Raw genomic sequence first — 20,688 nt, 5'->3', positions numbered from 1 at the left:
GGGTACTCTCGATCCCTCGTGGGAAGGATTTCAGACAATAAAATCAAAACCTCTATTTAAAATAGGTATGCATCTCATAAGATAAATTGTTAAAATTCTTTTTTTTCCCCAATAGCTTAGTGGACATTCCCAATTTGTAGCTTTACCCAGAGAGAGGAACTATAAATGCTTACTGTGTAGGTATATAAAATAGAAAAACCCTCAGTAAGGATTTGAGAGTCTATTCCTCAAGAAATCATATGATTTGTACCCAAAGGATGTCCATAAACTAATGAAACTTACCTCCTCGATCTCTAAATACATCCTGCTCCATATCGGAGGCATCTGGAGGCTGGGCATTTGCCTACACCCCACGGGTTCCAGGTCGGGGGTCACAGATGCTGAGTGGTGAAGAAGGATTTGGTCTCTCTGCAGACATGACTGACACAGGGTGGGCAGCTCAGCGTCAACTGCTTGGAGCAGAGCTGGACTGGATGTGCGCAGGCACCAGGTCGGCCAGGGCCTTAGAGAACAATGGATTTCCATTAAGAGACTCTGCTCTTTGGATGTTTTCAGCTCCGCGCACTCCTAGGCTAGAACTTGAGAGCACTCAATGGCCAGTTCATGCAGTGTTTCAATGTGATCGCTGGTAAATGCAATTGGAACCAAAAGGATATTCTTCCTCCCCCTGTCTTCCATTTGTGGTACCAGCCAAGGCATTGGCCTGACCTTGGGCTGCCAGACCAGTCAGTAGGGGTTGGAGAAGCCCAGTGTATCCATCACTCTCTGTACAGTGGCGCCTACCTCCTGAGGATAGGGGTCTCCTCTGTTGACCACAGAGATTGGCAGCGAGTGAGCACAGAAGAGAGACCACGTCACTTCTCTTCTCAAGTGGAAAATGGTCCAGTTCCTTCCGAATGTTGTCTGCAAAGCAATGAATGAGGAGGGGATGTGTGGGCCACCTGTCAGTGGTGCTCCACTTCATCGTGGGCTTCTTTCCCATTTCTTCATAGAATCTGCAAATGGCATTTAAGCTGCTGCCTGTGGGGGAGGATCTGTACTGTGGATACTGCACGAAAGCAATGGTCCTGCCCAGGCCGCCTCTCGCCATCTCTTAATTGCTTCTTCTGTTATTGGATGGACATACCAGAACCCACTGTAGTATTTATGAGGGGCTGTCTCAGGTAACAAGGCGCCCAGCAGCTTCACCATGCCTTCTCCTTGCTTGGAGGTCCACATCTTAATTGGGGTTCCACCTCCAATCCTGCTGTGCAGCTCTTGAATTTGGGGGTTTTGGCCTTTGGCAATGAGCGGTGCCAGCCTGTTTTAAAAAGTCAGCGTCATGAGGTCCCAGTCCAGGAAGAGCCTCAGGAAGGTGTGCACGTCTCCCACAGTCTCGGGGCCTCCCATGTTCAGCATCAATGTTCCTGTTATGGGCTTCCTCTTCCCAGGTTGAACCCAAGGCTTCGGGCTTCGGACTCGCTGGGCTGTTGCTGCCACAGCCGGTGTGGCTGCACCTGACTGGCACCTCGGTGGCTGGCAGATCCTTGCAGATCACGGAGCCAGGCGGCCGCAGGTTGCAAGGCTGCAGCCATGTTGGTGTTGTCGGAAAGCATTCCCGGGGCGGCTGGGCCCGGCCCTGGGCTTGTCCTGTGGAGCGTTGAGAACTGGGCCCCGCCAGTGCCCAGCCCCAGGGCGCCCCCACCCTAGGCCCCCCCAGAAGCCATCTTCAAAATACCCCGGGGTGCAGTGAAAGGAAAGTCTAGCCAGAGAAAAGAGGCACCACCACAGAAGGCGATTCCGGAACCCCTGTGCCCTTGAGTAGGACCCTGTAAAGGGCTGGACTGGCCACAGTGCAGGTTTTCTGATCCCATGCAGACCGGGTAAAGGAGGAGTCAGAGTCCTCAGTAGTTTTGCAGGTTTTTTATTTGGGGTTCACCAGGCATATGGCAGGCAGGGGTGCTGGCTGCCAGCCTCCCAGCCCCCAGCAAGTCTTCACTCTATCTGGGCTCTCTAGCGTTTGTTCTGTTGCTTCTCGGCTTCTCTTTCGGCTTCTGCTTCGGCTTCTACTGCTGCTACTGGTGCTGCTGCTGCTTCTGCTGCTGCTGGCGTCCCCGTGACGCCGCCCTTAAAAGCACAGTCTTAGCCCAGGTGAATCCCATCTACCTATGCCCACACCCTACTCCAGGTGTCCGCCATCAGGCATGCATTCAGGACAAGGATCCATCATCTATCCTGATGGTGGAAGGGCAGAAAAGCCTGATATTTTCTTTACCCTACAGACCCCCACGTATGTAACTTTCCTGGCATTTCCCCACAAATTATAGACATGCTCTGTGGAGGAGAATTTCTATTTACTGCTCACTATTGGGGTGGTATGTGAGTGAAAGAGATGATGCACCTCATGCCTCATGGATGAAAACAACTACACAAGGTGGGGGAGGAATCAGCGAGGTCATTGATGGTGCTTCTGCCTGCTTTATGCTCAAGGTTGATTGTTTAATTAAGACCAGCTGGCTCATTCAACAGCGGCTAATTCAAGGGAAGACTTAAAGGACTGGTTTTCTGGTCTTAAATATGACTTTTGAAGCCCAAATAGTCCTGATTATTAAATGTGAGCTCCAAGGAGGACTTAATTAGCTTTAGGAAGAGAACTGTAAATAGAAAAGGCATCCATGGACAAGTTTGTCATCCTTCCTTGCGGATCAGCTTACTCATCCTGTGTATCTGCATCATATTGGAAAAATATGATGTATTTGGGGAAGTTACATCAGCACAACACTGTCAAAGGAATTGGCCTGATGAAAATAAAATATACCTACATGTACATTTATATATGACAAAACTTGTGTAGCAACAATTACATTCTCATTCTCCATCTATTATTAATCATTCTGAGGTCCATGGCTTCAATATTTTTTCTAAGAATTTTCTCACCACCAGACATTCAAAAAAATTTCCTGAAGTATCCCTTAGTAAATTAATACTGCTATATTAAGACTCTTAAATCCTTTAATAATTCTTTGGATAATTCCTAAATTACTCTAAGAACTGTATCCTTGGAAATAAATCCTAAGAACAAAATGAACGTGGTTTTGTTGGAAGGACCAGTTAAAGAAAATAGGCATCTTAAAATGTGGTAGAAAAGTGGCAAAACCTTTTTAGACAACCATTAGCTATCCTCATGGAGGAATAGATTAAAATGTCTAAAAGAAATAGAAATGTTAAATGCTCTCATTTTGCATCAAGTATGTAATTTCTTTTTTGTTTTGTTTTATATCCAACCAGTTGAAACCTACAAAATAATACAGCACAGATTTCTTTTTGTTGGTCCTATAATACTTCCCCCAGAACAATTATGCATGTGATTCGGGGACTGTCACAGCCAAACTGATGTCTTCCCTTGGGACCAAGAGGAACAATTGCCTGTCCCCATGGGGTGGCTCTAAAAGCGGAGACTAAAAGCCGGGCCTATTTGATGAATGGCAGCAGCTCTCTGGAGTGTGCCACCCTGTGTGGGTGAGGCAGGGAGCTGCGTAGTTGAGCCAAAAGACTTTCTCTTAATGGTCAACTGCAAATTGTATTTGACGGCGACAGAGCCCCATAAAAACCAAAGAAAAGAAACCATAACATTTCATTCCAAAAATCATGTGTTGTTGTTGTTTTTTAATCCCCTAAGGGTCTTATTTTGGTTCGTTTTTTAATTGTCCTATTTTTTTCAATCTTTTCTAGACTTTCATCTCATGAAATGAACAAGGGATTTTTTTTTGTTTTTTTGTTTATTTTTTTGTTTTGTTTTTTGCTTTTTTTTTTTTTTTTTGCAAACCAAGTAACACTTTATCGTTTGAACCCCACTTGATGTAATTTCAGGTCACTGATATGTGTGAAAAATAAATATTTCATTACCTTCATGGTTCTCTTCCCCAGACTTGCACGTCTGCTTATTTTGAGGTCAGGAGTTCTGATTTGTGAGTAGGGTGCCTGGTATCTCATCACAACACATAGACCTTCCAGATTGAGACTTGTAGGCTCTCCTCTTCATCTTTGCCCCAATAGCAACATAACTCCAGACCCTCAAACCTGATCTCTCTGCGTAAAATAAGGACTTCGTTGAATCTTGTGAAAGCAGAGTCTAATCCCTGGTCACAGGTGTCCCTTCTCCCATTCTCAAAATTCGCTTTGAGAGACTGGAGATCATGGTGGGGGAATGTCTGGGTTGTTACCCCTGGAACATCCTTTTTCCCTTAGATAGTACCCTAGTCTGAACCAGATAACCTCAAAACAGGTCACTAACAGGTGTAGCAATCCAGAAATCATCTTTTGCGCATGTCCTATAATATACCTCTGATTCCCAGACAGTGATTCTGAGAAGGACGCCCCAACAAAGTGTGTGCTGTCAGCCAAGGTGCTCTCCTTAAAGAGGAACAGACTTATCCTCACTACAACATAAAATAAATGAATTCTCAGTAGGTCACCAAAATAGCTAAGGATTTGGCGAATAATCTCCTATAATCATAGTGTTTTACATTTACTCCATTTTATTCAAACTTTCAATTATGTTCCCACCCTGGGACACTCATTTAAAGGTTTGATATTGGATAGTAAGTTATGGGGTTCTGGACTATAAGATTCTAGGGAACTTCACAAATAGTGATATTTTACCTGAGATACTTGGCCATCAGAACAGTAGGCAGGTTATTCTGGGGGAGCTGTTGGTACGTCTCAAGATGGCTTTCTTAAGATAATTTAAAAGTCTTTGAAGTTGGCCAAAGTCATTTGGTACCAGTTAGCTCAATCCTAAACAGGACTCATAAAATCAAAAGCTCTCTAGGCAACATTAGTCAAATCTGAACTTTGTCCTTCCTTGGTGACAGAATTGGCAGAGGATCTTTGCAGAACCCCAAGGAAGTTACTTTGTCTGAATTAAGGGTAATGCAATGGTAAGGAGAATTGATGTAATGAAGACTCAGCACTTAAATGACTAACTGGGTTTCATTTAATTTTGAAGTCACAGATTGGATCTCACACCACCACTAAAACACATTTCCTCTCCAAGGAAGTTGAGTAAGAATATAGGACCAGAAAGACAATGGTTAAGACTGCTTCCAGAGACCTCAGCTGGGCAGTAGAATCAGGTTCAAGGTTGCTTTCTTGGAGGAAATGTGTACAGGAAAGTTAATATAGGCAGTAAAAGTGGGGGTGGCCACCCTAAAGACTTGTGTTATGTTAATCATTCTTGAGGTGGCTTCACTGAGCCAAAACAAGCATCCAAAAGCAACTACCTATTTAAACTACATGCAAATTTGTGAAATTCAGTAATTTTCATCATCTGATATATTTACTAAGACCTCCTCTTGGAAAACCTCTGACTCAGTTGTCTGACTTATCCATGAATGTAGGACATCACCATCGTAACCTGCACCAGCCCCTAAACATGCCTAGATCTTGCTTTCATTGTTGGAAGGTGATTATTAGATTTTACTCAGTCTTTGTTTTGGTGTTGGTAGAATGTGCTGGATCACAGACCTGGCCAAACTTACTTCCTCGTTCAGTCTGCTTGACATGGCTGATTTCAAACCTGTTTTAGAACTAAGTGTGGTAAATGGACTGATAAGGAAGTGAAGGTCAGATAATCATTGTCCCAAGAAGACCCAGGCAGAAACGGGTCTGCATATCCATAGGGTATTTTCATTGTGCCTTCTGTCCTATTGATTCCAAATGACCCAATTCATTCTTTTTAGAAAGGATGAAGGAATTGTTCCCTAAGAATGAGACCCTTGTTCATATGCAGAAGCACAAAAAATATAGTCGTGAGGTCTCTTCCTAGGAATTCCTCACTTTGGACAAAAGATGGGTCAGGATCCATCTGAGATCAGGTACCCCCAAACATTCTGATCATGCCTTTGCTTAAGCTATTCCTGCTACCTACCCTTTTCCCCCGCTCCACAAATATGCCAGGTGCCTAGAATTCAAATCAAATAAATACTACTCCCATTTCCTCCCAAACTCCCGCCTTCCAGGAGCTCTTAGCTTAGTGGGAAAGATGGGCAATTATACTAATGAGTGATAAGGCTCAGTTGGGTTAAATACAAGGTGCACTGGAGATATATACATCAGACTGGGACATCAGGTAAGGCTTCCTGGAGGAGGTGGGTGCCTGAACTGACTTTTGAAGAAAGAAGGGGTTTACATAGTTAAAAAAGGCAATTCAGTTAAGGGTTTTCCAGACAGATGATTAGTAACTGAAACCATGGAAGTACCAAAAATTTCATATCAGGTTTAAGCTGTGAGTGGGATTTTGAACAGGGAATGGCAGAATCGTATTTGTCCTATAAAAAGTCTATGGTATAGGCAGGACTGGAAAACAATTATCCTTTCTTTTCTCTATGCACATTAAATCTATTAAAGTTATTTTACACTAGCATCTCCTTCATCTTTGTACACACAGATGGCCAAGCCCCTTTAAAGCATGCAAGTTTGGGGACCCAGAGGAGAGCCTTGGTTGTATGCTAACAGATTTACTCATCCAGTTAAGAAGCCATGCTATATATAATGAACATATGAGGTAAAGTTTAGGGATGGAGGGTGAGAGTTCAATGAACCCTCAGTGGCAGGAGAGTTGTGTGTAGGGTGAATGTGGAGGAAAGCTATGCTCTGGTCGTGGTGCCAGGCACTGGTGAGTAGTCCATGAAAGAACCACCATCTGAGCTCAGGAAGATAAGGTAGGGTGCGCAGGAGAATGAGGTGTTGACTCTCTTGTTCAAATGTGAACTGAGTAGGGTTTGCACCCTAATGGCATTGTTCAGTTCTATCAGAACATTCACCCAGTGACAGTGCATTGATCTGTCCTTGTCCATTTCTTTTTCACTTAAGTGGAGTGAATTCACTGAAAATTGATGTAGTGTTTAGTTACTCTCTATCACCATGCCCAGATGTTCAATAAATGATCTCTGTGTTGAACTGAATAGAGGTGAGGGCCTCCTAGCAGAGAGCCCAGTGTGGTGTGGTTGACAGAGCATTAGCTTTGTTCTCCAAGGGTTGGGCTGGGAACTTTCCACTGCTTAGTTTGGGAGCTTTGTATATATATATGTAAAAGTATGTAGTGTGTATGTGTGTTTGTGTGTATGTCTAATACATACAGAGCCATGTATGTGTGTACATGATGCCTTTTATGCCTATTTTTCAGGGATACTCTAAGAATAAAATGTAGCAATGTCCTAGGCTAAAGGATGATGGGTGCTTTGATGGTAGGGGTAGCACACATCTGAGGAGCTATGAACCTAATCCCCTAATTCATGTACAGTGTTGTAAACCAATGCATGTTACTGCAATTAAAAAAAAGCAAAACAAACAAACAAGAATAAAATGGAAGCACAACACATAGAAAGAGCTTAGTAGTTCAAAACTCAGAAGTCCAGGGCTCCATCCCATCCTAGCTCTGCCCTCACTTCATGGCCTTGCATAAACCCCTACTCTATTTGGCCTCAACTTCTTTAAAAAACATGTTAGATTAGATAATGTTCCTTTCTCGCCTAGCATTCCACTATTTTTCTATGAAACCAGATTATTTCGGGTCATGTAAATAAATCTATATGCAAATGATAGAGGAGAATCACTTAGAGTTTAAGGGCGGCTTCAGCAGTAAATGTCATGTACTTAAGAAGAGGCCCCCTGGTAGCTGCTGTGACGTGCCACTCAGACTGATACCCTCACTTTAGAACCCAGGTGCTCACACCCCAGCTGCCAGGGGTGTTGCCTGCTGGCTGTCTGCCTGCAACTTGTCCTTGGCTGAGGAAGTTGCCTCTCCCCAGAGAGTTCTGGTGCCCTCCCCATCCAATCACTGGTCAATGTGGGAGCAAAGGCCCAGTCCTGTCATCTCAATTTTGGGCATCTCCAAAGATTCGGTCAGCTTCAGATTTCCCCTGGGGTCCATCAGAACGGCTTTCCAGTTCAACTTTCCCTTCAGCTCTGCCGATCCCACTTCCTCCCCAAGAAAACCTCTGCCCACAAACCACCTTTTTAGGGTGTTAACCCAGGGAACTTGACCTTTAGCTTTTTATCAGGACTCTGGGCCTCTAGGACTTGGATGCATGCTCCCATGTCCTTATCAAAAGGGCCTATGGAAGCCTTAGCTCCCTCGTGGCTCTTAATAATTACAGAAATGCAGCTGGACCTCACTCCAAAGGTGACATCTCCTGCTACCCCCACTGTAGTTCAAAATGGCAAACAAGATTTCTTCTCCCAGAGAAACTTTTCTAAAGTCCAAAGACAGAGAAGCTAGCAAGTCAGAGAAGGACTGAGTTAGTAACCTCCCAAAATGGGAAAAAAATTTTTTAAAAAGACTTAATAAAAAAAATCATACTGAATGAAGCTTCACTCACTAGAAATCAACTCTCAGAGAAGGAGGAGCATCAGCCTGATTTGTCACAGGTCTTGCCTCGACTGTCAGAGACTGTCAATTTAGTCGCCCCTCAGCCAGAGTTTTATTTTTGATATCTTAAGATCTGGAGTGAAGACGTGAGAACTTCCTTCTGTTACCCGAGTTTGGTCTACCACAAAGCGGCAGAGAAATAGAATGAAAAGGAGGAAGAGCTAAATGATGAGTTATAATTCTTGAATAGCTAGATAAATATTGACTAAGATTGCCTATGAAAAAGAAGCGTTCAGATCTGCCTGGAAAAATTAGCTTCCCTCCTTCCCGCTCTCCCCCTACTGTTCACAGCTCTGCTGTGCGAATCTGGCTCCGTTATTTCTCTCTGTGGGAGCTGCCATTTTAATGACTCAGCGCAGCACTTTTTCAGCGGGAGCCCCTGCCTCAGGTGGCCGATCAGGCCGGGGAGAATTGAGGTCTCATTTAAACAAAGTCAGAAATTTCCCAACTTGTTTTAAAGTGAAATAGATTTGTAAAAATAACAATAATAATTATTTGACAGTGCTTGTTACAGCTCCCAGTTCGAAATTTAACCTTTCAAGTAGAATCCATCCTTCTCCTTCCCCCATAAAACTTTCCTTGCCTTGGCTGCCGAGGCACCTCCACCCTGAGTTAAAACTCAGCAGCTCAGACCAGTCTGATGTGAGCGAACAAAGAAACTGCAGAACAGTTTGTTTCTCTGAGTTTGGGTCTTTCTTAAATATTTGTCATTGCTCACATAGCAGCCATTCACGTGCGCTTTAAAGGAAATCCATCTTTGTACTTCATCTATGTATTTACAACACAAGCCTCTTCATTTGGGAGAAATGGTTGATTGACACTTCAGATAATTTGCATCATTCAAAAGAATGTTTTCATTCTGTATTTTATCAATAGGGGCATCATTTACAGTGAGATGAACGAGTCATAAAACAGGGCTCACTACATTCTTATGTCCAAGGTCCATTTTTCTCAGTCCTACCAGATCTCAAGCCATTTTCCCCTGAGCCTCCTCTGCGCTGGCGCTACTAGCTCCTGCCCATCTTCAAGCATGTCTAGCTACACCCCTGCCACCGCTTCAGCTGGACTGAGACCCAGCTGCACCTGACCCCGCTGTGTCTTTACAACTCTCCAAAGTGAAGGCCAGTCACCTTCTCACACCTTTCCCACAGACCACCTATGGGGGTGGGGTTCTCCCCACTTCCTACTCACCTGTCCAGAGTATTGTCTTTCCTTCTGCATCTCCTTGTGTAAGGTAACCCTGTTGTCTTTTTCTAACCCCAGTGATATTACTAACCAACCTCAGAGCCATTCATCTTCACCCATAAAGGATTTTCGTACCTTATTTACAGACATCCTTTCCTCCCATCTGTCATCTTTCTCTAAGAATTAAGTATGCAAGAATGCACTCTTTCAGCTAATTCCTTTATTTATCCCTAAGTCTGACCCACTGTCGGTTTTCTCCACTGCCCTTTCTCCCCAGAACAATCAGCCTGTGATGTTTCTCGAAGCCTTTCGCCCTGTGTTCAACTTACGAGTCCTGTCAGCATTTCAGAGGTCCAGGTAACTTACAGTCTTCCTCCCGTGTCTTCAGTAGTTTTCCACTGACGTCTCTGGAATCTGCAGGTGCTGCTGTTCTTCTCTCAACACCTCAGCCCTGTCCTCTGAAAGCCAAATCCTCACACCGTGTTTCATGGTGTGGGCCCTGCAGATCCATGTCAAGGCAACTGGCTCCTGCTCAAACTTACTGACTTTTGCTCCTCCCGCTGTAGCAAGACTACATGTCCTGCCTTCCTCGCCATTAGGAGGGGTCACGTGATTGCCTTAGAGCCCATGGGATATGAGGGGTAAGGTATGATCCTTCAAGGTCAGGCCCACAGCCGCCTCTCACATCCAGTCCTTCCTGCTTTGCAAACTAGACGCTGACACCCTGGGTGAGACTGAGAGTCAGCTGCTAAAAGTAGGCACCTCGAATTCCTGACTGGAACACAAGCCCCTCTGTCTCGGTCTGTTTGGGCTGCTGTAGCAAAAATATCAAGACTAAGTGCCTTAAACAACTGAAGTTTGTTTCTCACAGTGCAGGAGGCTGGGAAATCCAGGATCAAGGTGCTGGTGAGTTTTGCTGCAGTCAGGGCCCTCTTCCTGGTTTGCAGACCCCTTTATACCTGTCTTCACATGGTGGAGAGGGAGGTCATTGGTTTCACATCACTTTTATAAGGGCACTAATCCCATTCTTGAAAGCTGCACCCTATTCATCCAATTGCTCCCCAAAGGCCCCCACCTTCAACTGCCATAACATTGGGGCTTAAGCTTCAACATATGAACTAGGATGGGAACACAAATATTTAATCCACAGCATCCTTTCTCCCTGCCCCCCATCCCGTGCCCCAGAACTGAAGAAAAGCACATGCACTGACCACGAATAAAAACACGTTTTTGACAGAATTAAGCCTCTGGAATTCTGGAGTTCATTTGTTACAGTTAGTTTTATTCTAATATAAATGTGAAAGGAGAAGGAATTCTAAAATGGATCAGGTTTGAGTAGTCATCAGGGACATAAAAGTGGGTCACAGTAAGGAGGGGCCAGCTTCAAGTGGGGGGATAAAGAGAATCAAAGTTCTTGCTTCTTCATGGACACTGTTCTTTACTGTTTCGCTCTTCTGGCCTTCTCTCCTGAAGCTCCATTTGTGAGGTGGGGGGCTTCCGCGCCTGTGTGTAATGCAGGTAGGAATGAGGGTACGAGTGACCCGGAGCAGAGGAAGCAGAGAGCGGGTGAGAGGTGTGAGGAATGACTTCACCCCACACAATCCCCCACCCACCCACCTTGGCAGTAGACAAATTGTGTCCTTCCCGCTGTGAGCACCCGAGGGGCCTGTGGCATCGGTTAGCAGCTAATTAGGAATCTGGAGTTCTCGATGCAGGTCTTCTGTCTCCATCACGCTGGCTGGGGCAGTGGCTAAAAGCTGGGTTAAAGAGAAAGATTCAGGACCAAGGCCATAAGTACAGCTGCGGGTACCCATAGGACTTGGCGGGTGGCTCAGGGTAAAAGGGGCGACCTTCTTCCTGGAGAAAGAAGTCACATGGGCCTGAGGAGTCGAACTTCAGTGGCAAACTGGAATCGTTGTGTGCTTACCAGAATGGGTGTCTGTAGCCGTTATGCTGAGGAGGGAAATTACTCAAGGAGTGAATCTTTTCCTCTCTGTCCTGCTTAGCATTCCTACATTCTGACATCTCCACTGAGAAACACTCTCTCTCCTGATCACACAGTGCCCGAGCAGGAGCAGATGGCCCCAGGGAGCAAGGGCAAAGTGCTTTATGGATAGTATCTCATTAAAACCTTCCACCTTTCCCCAAAGAGTCAAGCCACACCCCACCCTTGCTTCCGCCAGCTCACAATCCCTGCTTCATTCAAACCAGATTCTGAATAATAAATATTGTGATTTATGTTGAGTCATTTGGGAGGAATCGTAAATGGAATCTCAACATCTCCATCCACTGAAAGGCACCATTAGTGTGTTCACATCTTAATGGTTGTCTTGACACCTACTTACCTGGAATGCCAATGATTTACGGTTATTAGGTGGGGGTTCCCAGGTGCCCATTATTCCCATTGGACAGAAATCCAAGACCCTTATTCTTTCCTTGAATGTTGATGTTTTATACCTTTCCACTATCTCACCAATACACCAGGCTTCTAGAAATATTGGCTGTTCTCTAAATGTACCAATTTCCTTCAGGCTTTTGAAGCTTTAAATAAACTGCTCCCTCTGTCAGAATGCATTCCTCTTAGACCTGCTACTGTGATCTTCTGCTTAAGAACCAGCTGAAATCTCATCTCCTCCATCAGCCCTACTTGGGCTTCTATAGGACGAAGTAAGTGCTCTTTCCGCTAATCTTCCACAGCATCAAATGGATGAACATCCATTTGCACCAAGCTTCAGCTACAAGCTATACATATATATTATGTCGTTCACACTCTGCAGTTGGTGATATTATTATAACTAATTTTACTGATAATAGAAAAAGGATTCGAAGACATTAGTAGCTCTCCCTTTGTTACATGGTCATTGATGGAGCCAGATTTCAAACCCAGGTTAAACACCAAACCTGTACTCTTTCACCCCATAAGCTGCCTCCATTTTCCCCCTAAAATCACCTGCCGTTTTCTCCATCAGGTTTGAGATTCTTAAAGTAAGGGATTGTGATGTTAGGTACCTGTTTCCTAGTATGTAGAATAGTGCTTGGTATACAATAGGTACTCACTAAATGTGGAATGAATGAACTAAAGAAAGAATGAGTCAATAACATTGTCACTTTAGAGAAATTTCCGTTGTCTATTTAAACATGGTGGGGGCTCATGAAAATTGTCAGATTTCCCTTCTGGTGACAATTTTGGGAAGAGGGATTCCTTTGGGAAGAAGAGAATAATTGCTCCAACTAGGCAAATCCAGGGGTGATTAAAATTAGTCTACATGAGCTTCATGGAGACTTGAAGAACTAGCTTATCTTCCATTGAGCTTATCCACAGGATAATTGAAATACACAGATAGTGTCTGAACGCATTCATTTATTCATTCCCTTATTCAACAAATATTATTAGAGCAGGCTCTTGTGGCACCCAGAGGTCACTGTGTTGAGCTTTAGGGACACAAAGGCCAACACAGTCACGGTCCTCCAAGAGAACTTGGCCCATCCAGCATCTGCCAACAGAACCACCCTTTTCTCTCAGGAAAGCATCTTCCCATTCTCAGGCTGGGTGTTTCTGCTGGGCCCTTGTCCACTCCTGGACTCCAAGCTTGTGAACATGATGAATTGCAGTCTTGCACCCTCTAGTTACAGTGATTGGTTTTGGGGTGGGCTTGAGAGTCACCAATGGGACTTCTGGGATTAGAAAAATGGTGCTTTCTTTTTGCTTGTTAAATATAAATGAGGAGCTACTGGTAGAGAGTGAGATAAATACAAAGGAAGGCAGTATCAAGAGTTTGCTGGAGTCACAGGGGGTAAACTGATGGCATAAATCCAGGCCTTGGATACCTTCACATCAAAGGCAGCGGAAACCCTAACCATCCCATTCAGATGAACGAAAATATTCCCCCTTTTTTCTTTGTCTTGAGCCATTCTAAGATGGGCTTCTTTAACTTGCAATGAAATAAGCCCTAAATAATAATAGCATTAACTTCTGGAAGTGGAATTTTAAAAGTGACCACATAGAATGTGGAATTGGCTGAATTACATTGGGGCGCAGAGCAACAAGAACTCCTGTCTTTTGGTGAAAAGTTGGAAATTCCAGTCATGTGTTAGGTGGCAATTGGGTTGGACACATGAAATATCTTGAGGCTTGCACCATATTTTAGAGCTAGGAAATACAATTACATTGGAAAGGATTGTCCACATCTTCTGTTCTTTAGTAATGTCTTACAGGGATGAAGCAAGATGAATAGGAAGGAAACAAGCTTTGTCAGAGAAGCCCACCCTGTCTCCATCAGCTGTCCTGGGTGGTTGAGGAGAATGCTGCAGTTATGAAAAGTTTAATCCTCCATCTCAAATTAACTTAGTATAAGTGGAGTTAAGGGAGGCTAAAAACACAGAGGGATAGAAGATTAGAACCCTAAAGTCTTATAACCCGAAGCCTTCCAATCATCCTCCTAGCAGTGTAAAAAGCTGACCTCCGGGATGCAGCTGGGAAGCAAAAGGAATCTGAACCTTGCACTCCCCACCCCACATCATGCTAGCACATGAGTGGAACAGGAACACCTGCTGTGAAGGCAGAAACCTCCAGGTAGTACTCTAGATCCAAGGAGCATAATCCTGACTTTGGGTGTGACTGGACGCAAATCAACTAAGAGCTTCTTAAGGCTGGAGAGGCAGAAAGCCCGGAAAACACAGAGTCTGTCAAACAATATTCTGCAACACAGCAACCAGTGGCCAGGTAGCCCCACGCCCGTGCTCTTCCTAGGAGAAAGTGAGCAGCCCCGAGAGAAAAGCTACTGGAGCTCCTCGAGGTGATGGCCCCAGGGTCCCTGGAAAGGGAGCTCCTGCCAGGTAGCAGACGCAGGCCAGACTGGCCATGGGCAAAGGCATCCTGGTCGTCCTGTCCCCCGTGCCATTATCCCCATCCACACGTTCTGCTCGTGTCTGGACCACATGCCAGTGATGACAGTGTGTCGGTTCCCCGTCTTTCTTTTTCCAAGATTGAGCTTTCACTAGTAGTTATCGTCCACTTTTCTCATCAGTGTGTATCATACTTGTTGGTAGGGAAGGGAGATTAAACATGACCTTTAGTGATTAATGGTTAAATTTTAATTTCTGGACCAAAAACATGTCACATCCCAATCTCATAAAAGCACAAATGGCTGAACCCCACCCTGCTCTGGAGTGAACTCTAGATTTTGCCTTTCTAAGAGGTTCTGAGGTGATGTGGATGCTGTCATTGTTTTGTTTTGAGTTCCTCAGGTAATTTTAATTTGCAGGCAGTATTAAGAATCTCAATTCTAGACCCTCTAACAAGCATTTATTTGTGTGTGTTCCAAAATATTTCATTTATTTTTTTACATCATTGTTCATTTTTAAACAGTATTTGCTTCCCCCCACCCCCTCAGGTGTAGTCCCCATAGTTTCCTTCACCAATGCACCTGTGCACCATCACCTCAGTCCCCTGTGCTCCTCCCTCCCTCCCTCGGATCCCTCTCCCTCCTCCTCCCCCGCAGGATGTCTCTGATTTATATTTGTCTGTTTTTGCTTTGTCGTGTTTTGTACTGTTATTATTTTTTTACACCGATGTCTTATTTGGTTCCCCTACATTCCTGCTATAAGTGAAACCATCTGATATTTTTCTTTTTCCTCCTGGCTTATTTCACTGAACATAATTCCTTCTAGTTCCATCCACATTGTTGCGAATGGCGTGAGTTTATCTTTTTGGATTGCCGAATAATAGTCTGTTGTGTATATATACACCACATCTTTTTGATCCAGTCATCTATTTTGGGGCATTTGGGTTGTTCCCAGGTTTCACCTATTGTAACTAGTGCTGCAATAAACATAGGGATACAGGTGGTCTTTTGAATCAATGTTTTTGTACCCTTTAGGTAGATCCCTAAGGGTGGAATTGCCAGGTCATATGGTAGCTCCATTTTTAGTAGACTCAGGAACCTCCAGACAGCTTTCCATAATGTTTGGACCAGTTTGCACTCCCACCAGCAAGGTAAGAGAGTTCCTTTTTCACCACATCCTCACCAACATTTGTTATTGCGTCTAACAAGCATTTATTGAGCATACACCATGTGCCAGGTACTGAGTTAGGTCCAGGGCATGGATATGATATGTATGTGAATCCATATGCATATATGTAGATGTACATAGGAATAAATTCCCTGCTCCTGAAACAATCACCACCTAATAGGGAAGAAGTCATATAAATCAAAATAAATTTCAGGGTAATGAATGAAGTAGCCTGGGGCTGAGCACACACAGGGAAGTCAGAGAGGAATGCAGAAGGAGAAAATAGCCTTAAAGAATGAGTAACACCTTTCAGGTTCTAGACAAAGGAACAGCATGTGCAAAGGCACTGGGACATTGAACAGGATCACATAAAAATGCACAATTAGGAAATTACAAGAAGCTTGATGTAGCTGAAGCATCAGAAATGAGGTGGCAGGCATGGAATCTGGGAACTGGAAGACAGTCCAAGATGCTCCTTATCTCACAGGAAAAATCTAAAGAGTTTAAATAGTTTAAATAGCATGGTCTGCCAAACCTTTGGCCAAGGTTGGTCAGAATCTCCCCCCATACCTCAATGCTGGTGGAGAGCGGCCAATGGTGGGGAGAATCAGGTGCAAATAAAATGCTGTGGCAGAAGAGGCAGTTGCTGGCACTCCTGGGGGAGCCACTTGAGATTTGGGGTGTCCATGGCTTGGAAGAGAAAGTACTACAGCCATATGTTCATACCCACAGAGACACCTGGACTATGGAGAGCCGGCTGGACTTTCCCTAAGAAGATAGTCACTATCTGTCCCCACTAAGAGCCGAGATGCTCCCTCCTCCCAGGTCAGACACAGACGAGCTGGCAGGGGCCGCCCTCATCTTGCAGCCAGGAGCCAACGTGCCAACACACAGCTGCTGACTTTCTTCCCCCCTCACGTTAAGTTGGAACATTTTGCACTTTTCTTCCCCAACTCTTTCAAAGCAAGTCATTTTCCTCCTCTGGAAGGATGCCCATTGTTCCTTTGACATTAAAGATAGGTCTTCACTGTTTTCTCTTAAGGCAGCAATTGGTGAAGTTAAGCTGTATTATGCGGACTTGTCAGAAGGATACAACATTATACAAAGGAATGATGTGAAACAAAAATTGCTCTCTTCAACCTCCCCAACCTCTCCGGCATACAGATTGCAAGCCATTTTCTGCCCTCGTGTGTTCCTGGTTTAGTGTGGAATTGGGGGTAATTGAAGGGAGTGATGGGGCGAGAGGCTCCCCAGCCATATAAAAGCCAGTTTTCTGGCTGCCAGGGAAGCAACCTGGGGCTGGGAATTGGTGGACAGAAGAGGACAGAGGGCGAGGCTGGGGGATGGGAGCCTCAGGAGGAAATCCTTTCTCACCTTGTTTTCTCAGCAAAGTGATGGGGACTTCAGGCTCTCAGAGTTGTGGGGTGCTGGGTTTTCTGTTTGTTTTTTTAAAGATTTATTTATGCATTCAAGAGCTGGGGTGCAGGCCAGAGAAGTAGGGGGGGGTGAGAGGATTCACCAGAGACAGAGCGGGGAGCAGAACAGGCAGATCTTTTGAAACACACTGCTGAGAGGAGCAGCGGGCGAGACAGGAGAGGTCTGCTGCGCCATGTGGGTCACCTCTCTGGCCGGGGATTGAACTCATGCTGCAGTGGCTATGGACAGCTTCATAGTGATGTGTTGTAACCCCTTGTGCCATCAGGGAGCCCTCTTTTCTGTGCCATATTCAGAGTCCGCTTCCTAGTGACGCTTACTTGGAATTACGTGGTTAATATTGCTACTGGAGTGGGTCCTATTAGGGTGTAGCCATCCCTCCCTTCTTCTCTACCTCCCTCCCTCCACCGGGCTGTGGGCTCTGGTTCCCACGTCACCAACTAACCAAATTAACATTCCCACTCCTCAGTTTCCTCAGCTGTAAAATGGGAGTAAGAGTTGGATCACCTTCTAGCGTTGCTGTACTGACTAAATGATACTTAGCACAGCTCCTGGCAGTCTACGCCCTCATTAAACATGGGGTGCATGTTACTATTTTTATCATTATCGGTGCACAGACTTTTACTAAGTGCCTCCAGTACCACCCTGGGTCCTGTAGAAGGAAATTCTAGGAGATGGGACACAGCTCGTGGTTGGTGTGAGACAGGTGAGCTGTGAGCTTCCAGGATTGGTGGTGAGTGCTGGGCGGGTTCAGCACAGGCTGCCGTGGCAGGCGAGGGGTTCACCTAACCAAAGCCAGTGGTCAGAGAAGGCTTCTGGAGGATGGTCTCCTTAAGGGGACCCAAAGGATGAATGCAAAGGAGACAGTCATCCTGCTAGAGGGGACAGCATGTACAAAGATACCAAAGCATTGGATGTCTTTAAGGTGCATATCATGGAGTGTTTCGCCTATATTTCCTTCTATGTATTTTATGTTTTCAGGTCTTATGTCCAGTACTTTAATCCATTTTGAGTTGATTTAGGTGTACGGTGTGAGGTAGTAGTCAAGCTTCATTCATTTGCATGTAGCGACCCAGTTTTCCCAGCACCATTTATTGAACAAACTTTCCTTGCTCCAATGCATATTCTTTGCTCCTTTGTCAAAGATTAGTTGACCATAAATCTGTGGGTTTATTTCTGTATTTTCTATTCGATTCCATTGGTCTGTGTGTCTGTTCTTGTTCCAATACCATGCAGTTTTGATGATTATGGCTTTCTAGTATAGTTTGAAGTCTGGGAGTGTGATGCCTCCATTCCCTTCTTTTTGTTTCAAGAGAGCTTTGGCTATTCGGGGTTTTTGGTGATTCCATATGAATTTCATCAATAATTGTTCTATTTCTTTGAAGAATGACATTGAAATTTTGATTGGAATAGCATTGAATCTATATATTGCTTTTGGTAGGATGGCCATTTTAATAATGTTTATTCTTCCAACCCATGATCAAGGTCTTTTGACCATTCTTGGTCAAAGGAATAGAATGAGGCAGAGTCAGAGGCCAAGAGAGTCACCCTGGAGGAACTGCCCAGCCGGAGCCTCAGAGCCACTATAGACAGCAGACAGCTCTCAGCAGGGGACCAGGAGTGAGGGACAGTGGGTGGTGCAGGGGCCTGTGCTCTCTGGTGACACAGTCACCAGCCCTCCTGTGCTGTTTTATGCTGTTCTGTTTAGGGCTGAAGTAGGCAGGTTTGGCCCCTTTGGGTGCTGAGCCATGGTGAGGAAATAAGACAAAGAGCAGTATTCACCCAGCACTTTCCAGAGTATCATCACTCTCCCAGAAGCTGCATAATGCAGGACACAGCAGACTGACCACCCACCATGTGACAGACAGATAAAAAAGCACAGCTTTGAGAGATCTGCTCAGTTGGGGTGGCAGAGTCTGGATTCAAGTGTAAGAACATCTGGCTCCAAAGCCAGTGCTCTCTCCACTAGCCCAGGAGTTGATTTAAGAAAGGTAGCCCTGGACTGAGACCCACAGAGCTGGCCCTTCCCATGATGCAACCCAGAGGGCTGGCCCTTCTCATGATGCAGCCACAGCCTTGCTCTGGTACTTGGGACAAGTCAGTTAACTGCTCTGTGCTTGAGTCAGCAACTCTGACAAACACGGAGCTGGGAATAGAAAAACCAGAAGATCCCTTCCAACTGCACCAGCTGCCGGTCTTAATGCTGGAGGCGCCTGGAGCCACCTGGTAAGCCACGGTGAAATCTGGAAAGGTTATTGCCTTGGACAATGAATTCCATCCAAAAGCCCAGGTGTGGGCCTCCCCGGTGGCGCAGTGGTTGAGCACTGGGTTGCGAAGCTGCCCGCAGCCTCTGCAGCGCCGGTTCGATCCCCGGCTGCTCCCTGGCCACTGGAGGAGGGTCCCACATGACGCACAGACCTCTCCTGCCACCCGCTGCGCCCCTCAGCAGTGTACTCCGGTCCTTCTGCCTGCTGTGCTCCCCGCTCTGGCTCTGGTGAATTCTCTCACCCTCCTGCGCTTCTGACTGTACCCAGTGCTTGTATAAACAAATAAATAAATAAATCTTTAAAAAAAAAAAACAAGAGCCCAAGTGAATATATCTCCAAGAGAGCCCTTTATGCCTCAAAGAAACGGTGATGAACCACCTGTGAAGAGAGGGGCCTTAGAAAGGGTGAAAGCCAGATAGCCCTGATGACCAGCAGGGCGGCGCCATCTTCCCCAGTTTCCTGCCTCTAGTCCAACTGCTCTTCCAGATGTTACTCCCTGGCCCTCTCCTCCCCTCCTGAGCTCTTCTTGGTTTCAGGCTGAATAGTTTTCCCTCACCCCTGTGATTTGCTTGTGTGTCCCCCAGGATGCTACCAGGGTAGAAACTCAGCAGGAGCTCAGTCCCGTTTGTGGGTGAACGGGAAACAAGCATTCCTCTCCCCATGGTGTTCACGTCCCCCAGGGCTCTGCTGAGTGGGGTCCTCGCTTCCCAGAGGGACCTATCCTTTCCTGCCTGGGCATCGTTGTTCCCTTGGGAGACTAATTTTGGTTTCTGTAGTTGACGATCACAGAAAGCATGTGAGAAATTTTAAAAAGAAAAAGAAAAAAAAAAAAGACCTTCCTCTCCTAGAGATGACCTGTGTTGGGCTCCTAGGTGGGGGATAGGGCTGCTCAGGCCGACACTCCCTGCACTCAGGGTACACAAGACTCACTTTCTGGGGCCCCAGTGAGCTTCCCAGCTGTGCCAAACAGAAGGAAGCCTGGACTTCCTGGCGGTCCAGGCCTGGGCCAAGAGGCCACTTCCTTTAGTTTCTTTTGGTTCCCTTGACCTTCTGGCTCGACATGCAGATTAAGGAGATTGGCCCGAGGAACAAAGTCTCTCCAGTCACCACGCAGATTATTCTGGAATTAGGCCACCACTGTCAATTTTATTTGGTGATCCCAGTTGGATCTCCAAATTATACCTGTAATTTGGTGCACTCCATGTATTACAGTCTGTCAGAGAAATCCTATAATTATTTTTTAAGTGACAAAGTTTTAAGGAATAGCTAAATAAATGTAGCTAAATTTAGAGCCCTGTCTCTGTACAATGAATGGAATGTGGCAGGAGGTAGAGATATGATCAGTGGCTGGTAGGAGAATTTTGTTACTATCCAAAAGGT

The 20,688-nt window shown here is 45.4% G+C and overlaps 1 long non-coding RNA gene and 1 pseudogene across 1 annotated transcript in view; both read right to left on the bottom strand.

The window, feature by feature from the left end:
• Nucleotides 1-371: 371 nt before the first annotated feature.
• Nucleotides 372-1,595, bottom strand: LOC119232349 (ferrochelatase, mitochondrial-like; annotated as a pseudogene).
• Nucleotides 1,596-10,869: 9,274 nt separating this feature from the next.
• The window catches only part of LOC119232712 (uncharacterized), a 28,218-nt gene continuing 18,399 nt past the window's right edge, over nucleotides 10,870-20,688 (bottom strand). The window contains exons 2-3 of the long non-coding RNA XR_005122181.1: nucleotides 11,213-11,352; nucleotides 10,870-11,098 (exon numbers count right to left, since the gene is read on the bottom strand). This is a non-coding gene — a long non-coding RNA (uncharacterized LOC119232712). The remainder of the gene's footprint in view (nucleotides 11,099-11,212; nucleotides 11,353-20,688) is intronic.

This window comes from Talpa occidentalis, unplaced genomic scaffold, assembly GCF_014898055.3.
Source record: "Talpa occidentalis isolate TD23 unplaced genomic scaffold, MPIMG_talOcc4v2.1 talOcc4.7, whole genome shotgun sequence".
In the NCBI taxonomy this organism is placed as follows: domain Eukaryota; kingdom Metazoa; phylum Chordata; class Mammalia; order Eulipotyphla; family Talpidae; genus Talpa; species Talpa occidentalis.
The sequence above is the reverse complement of the archived record's forward strand: the minus strand, read 5'-3'. Positions and strand labels throughout refer to the sequence as shown.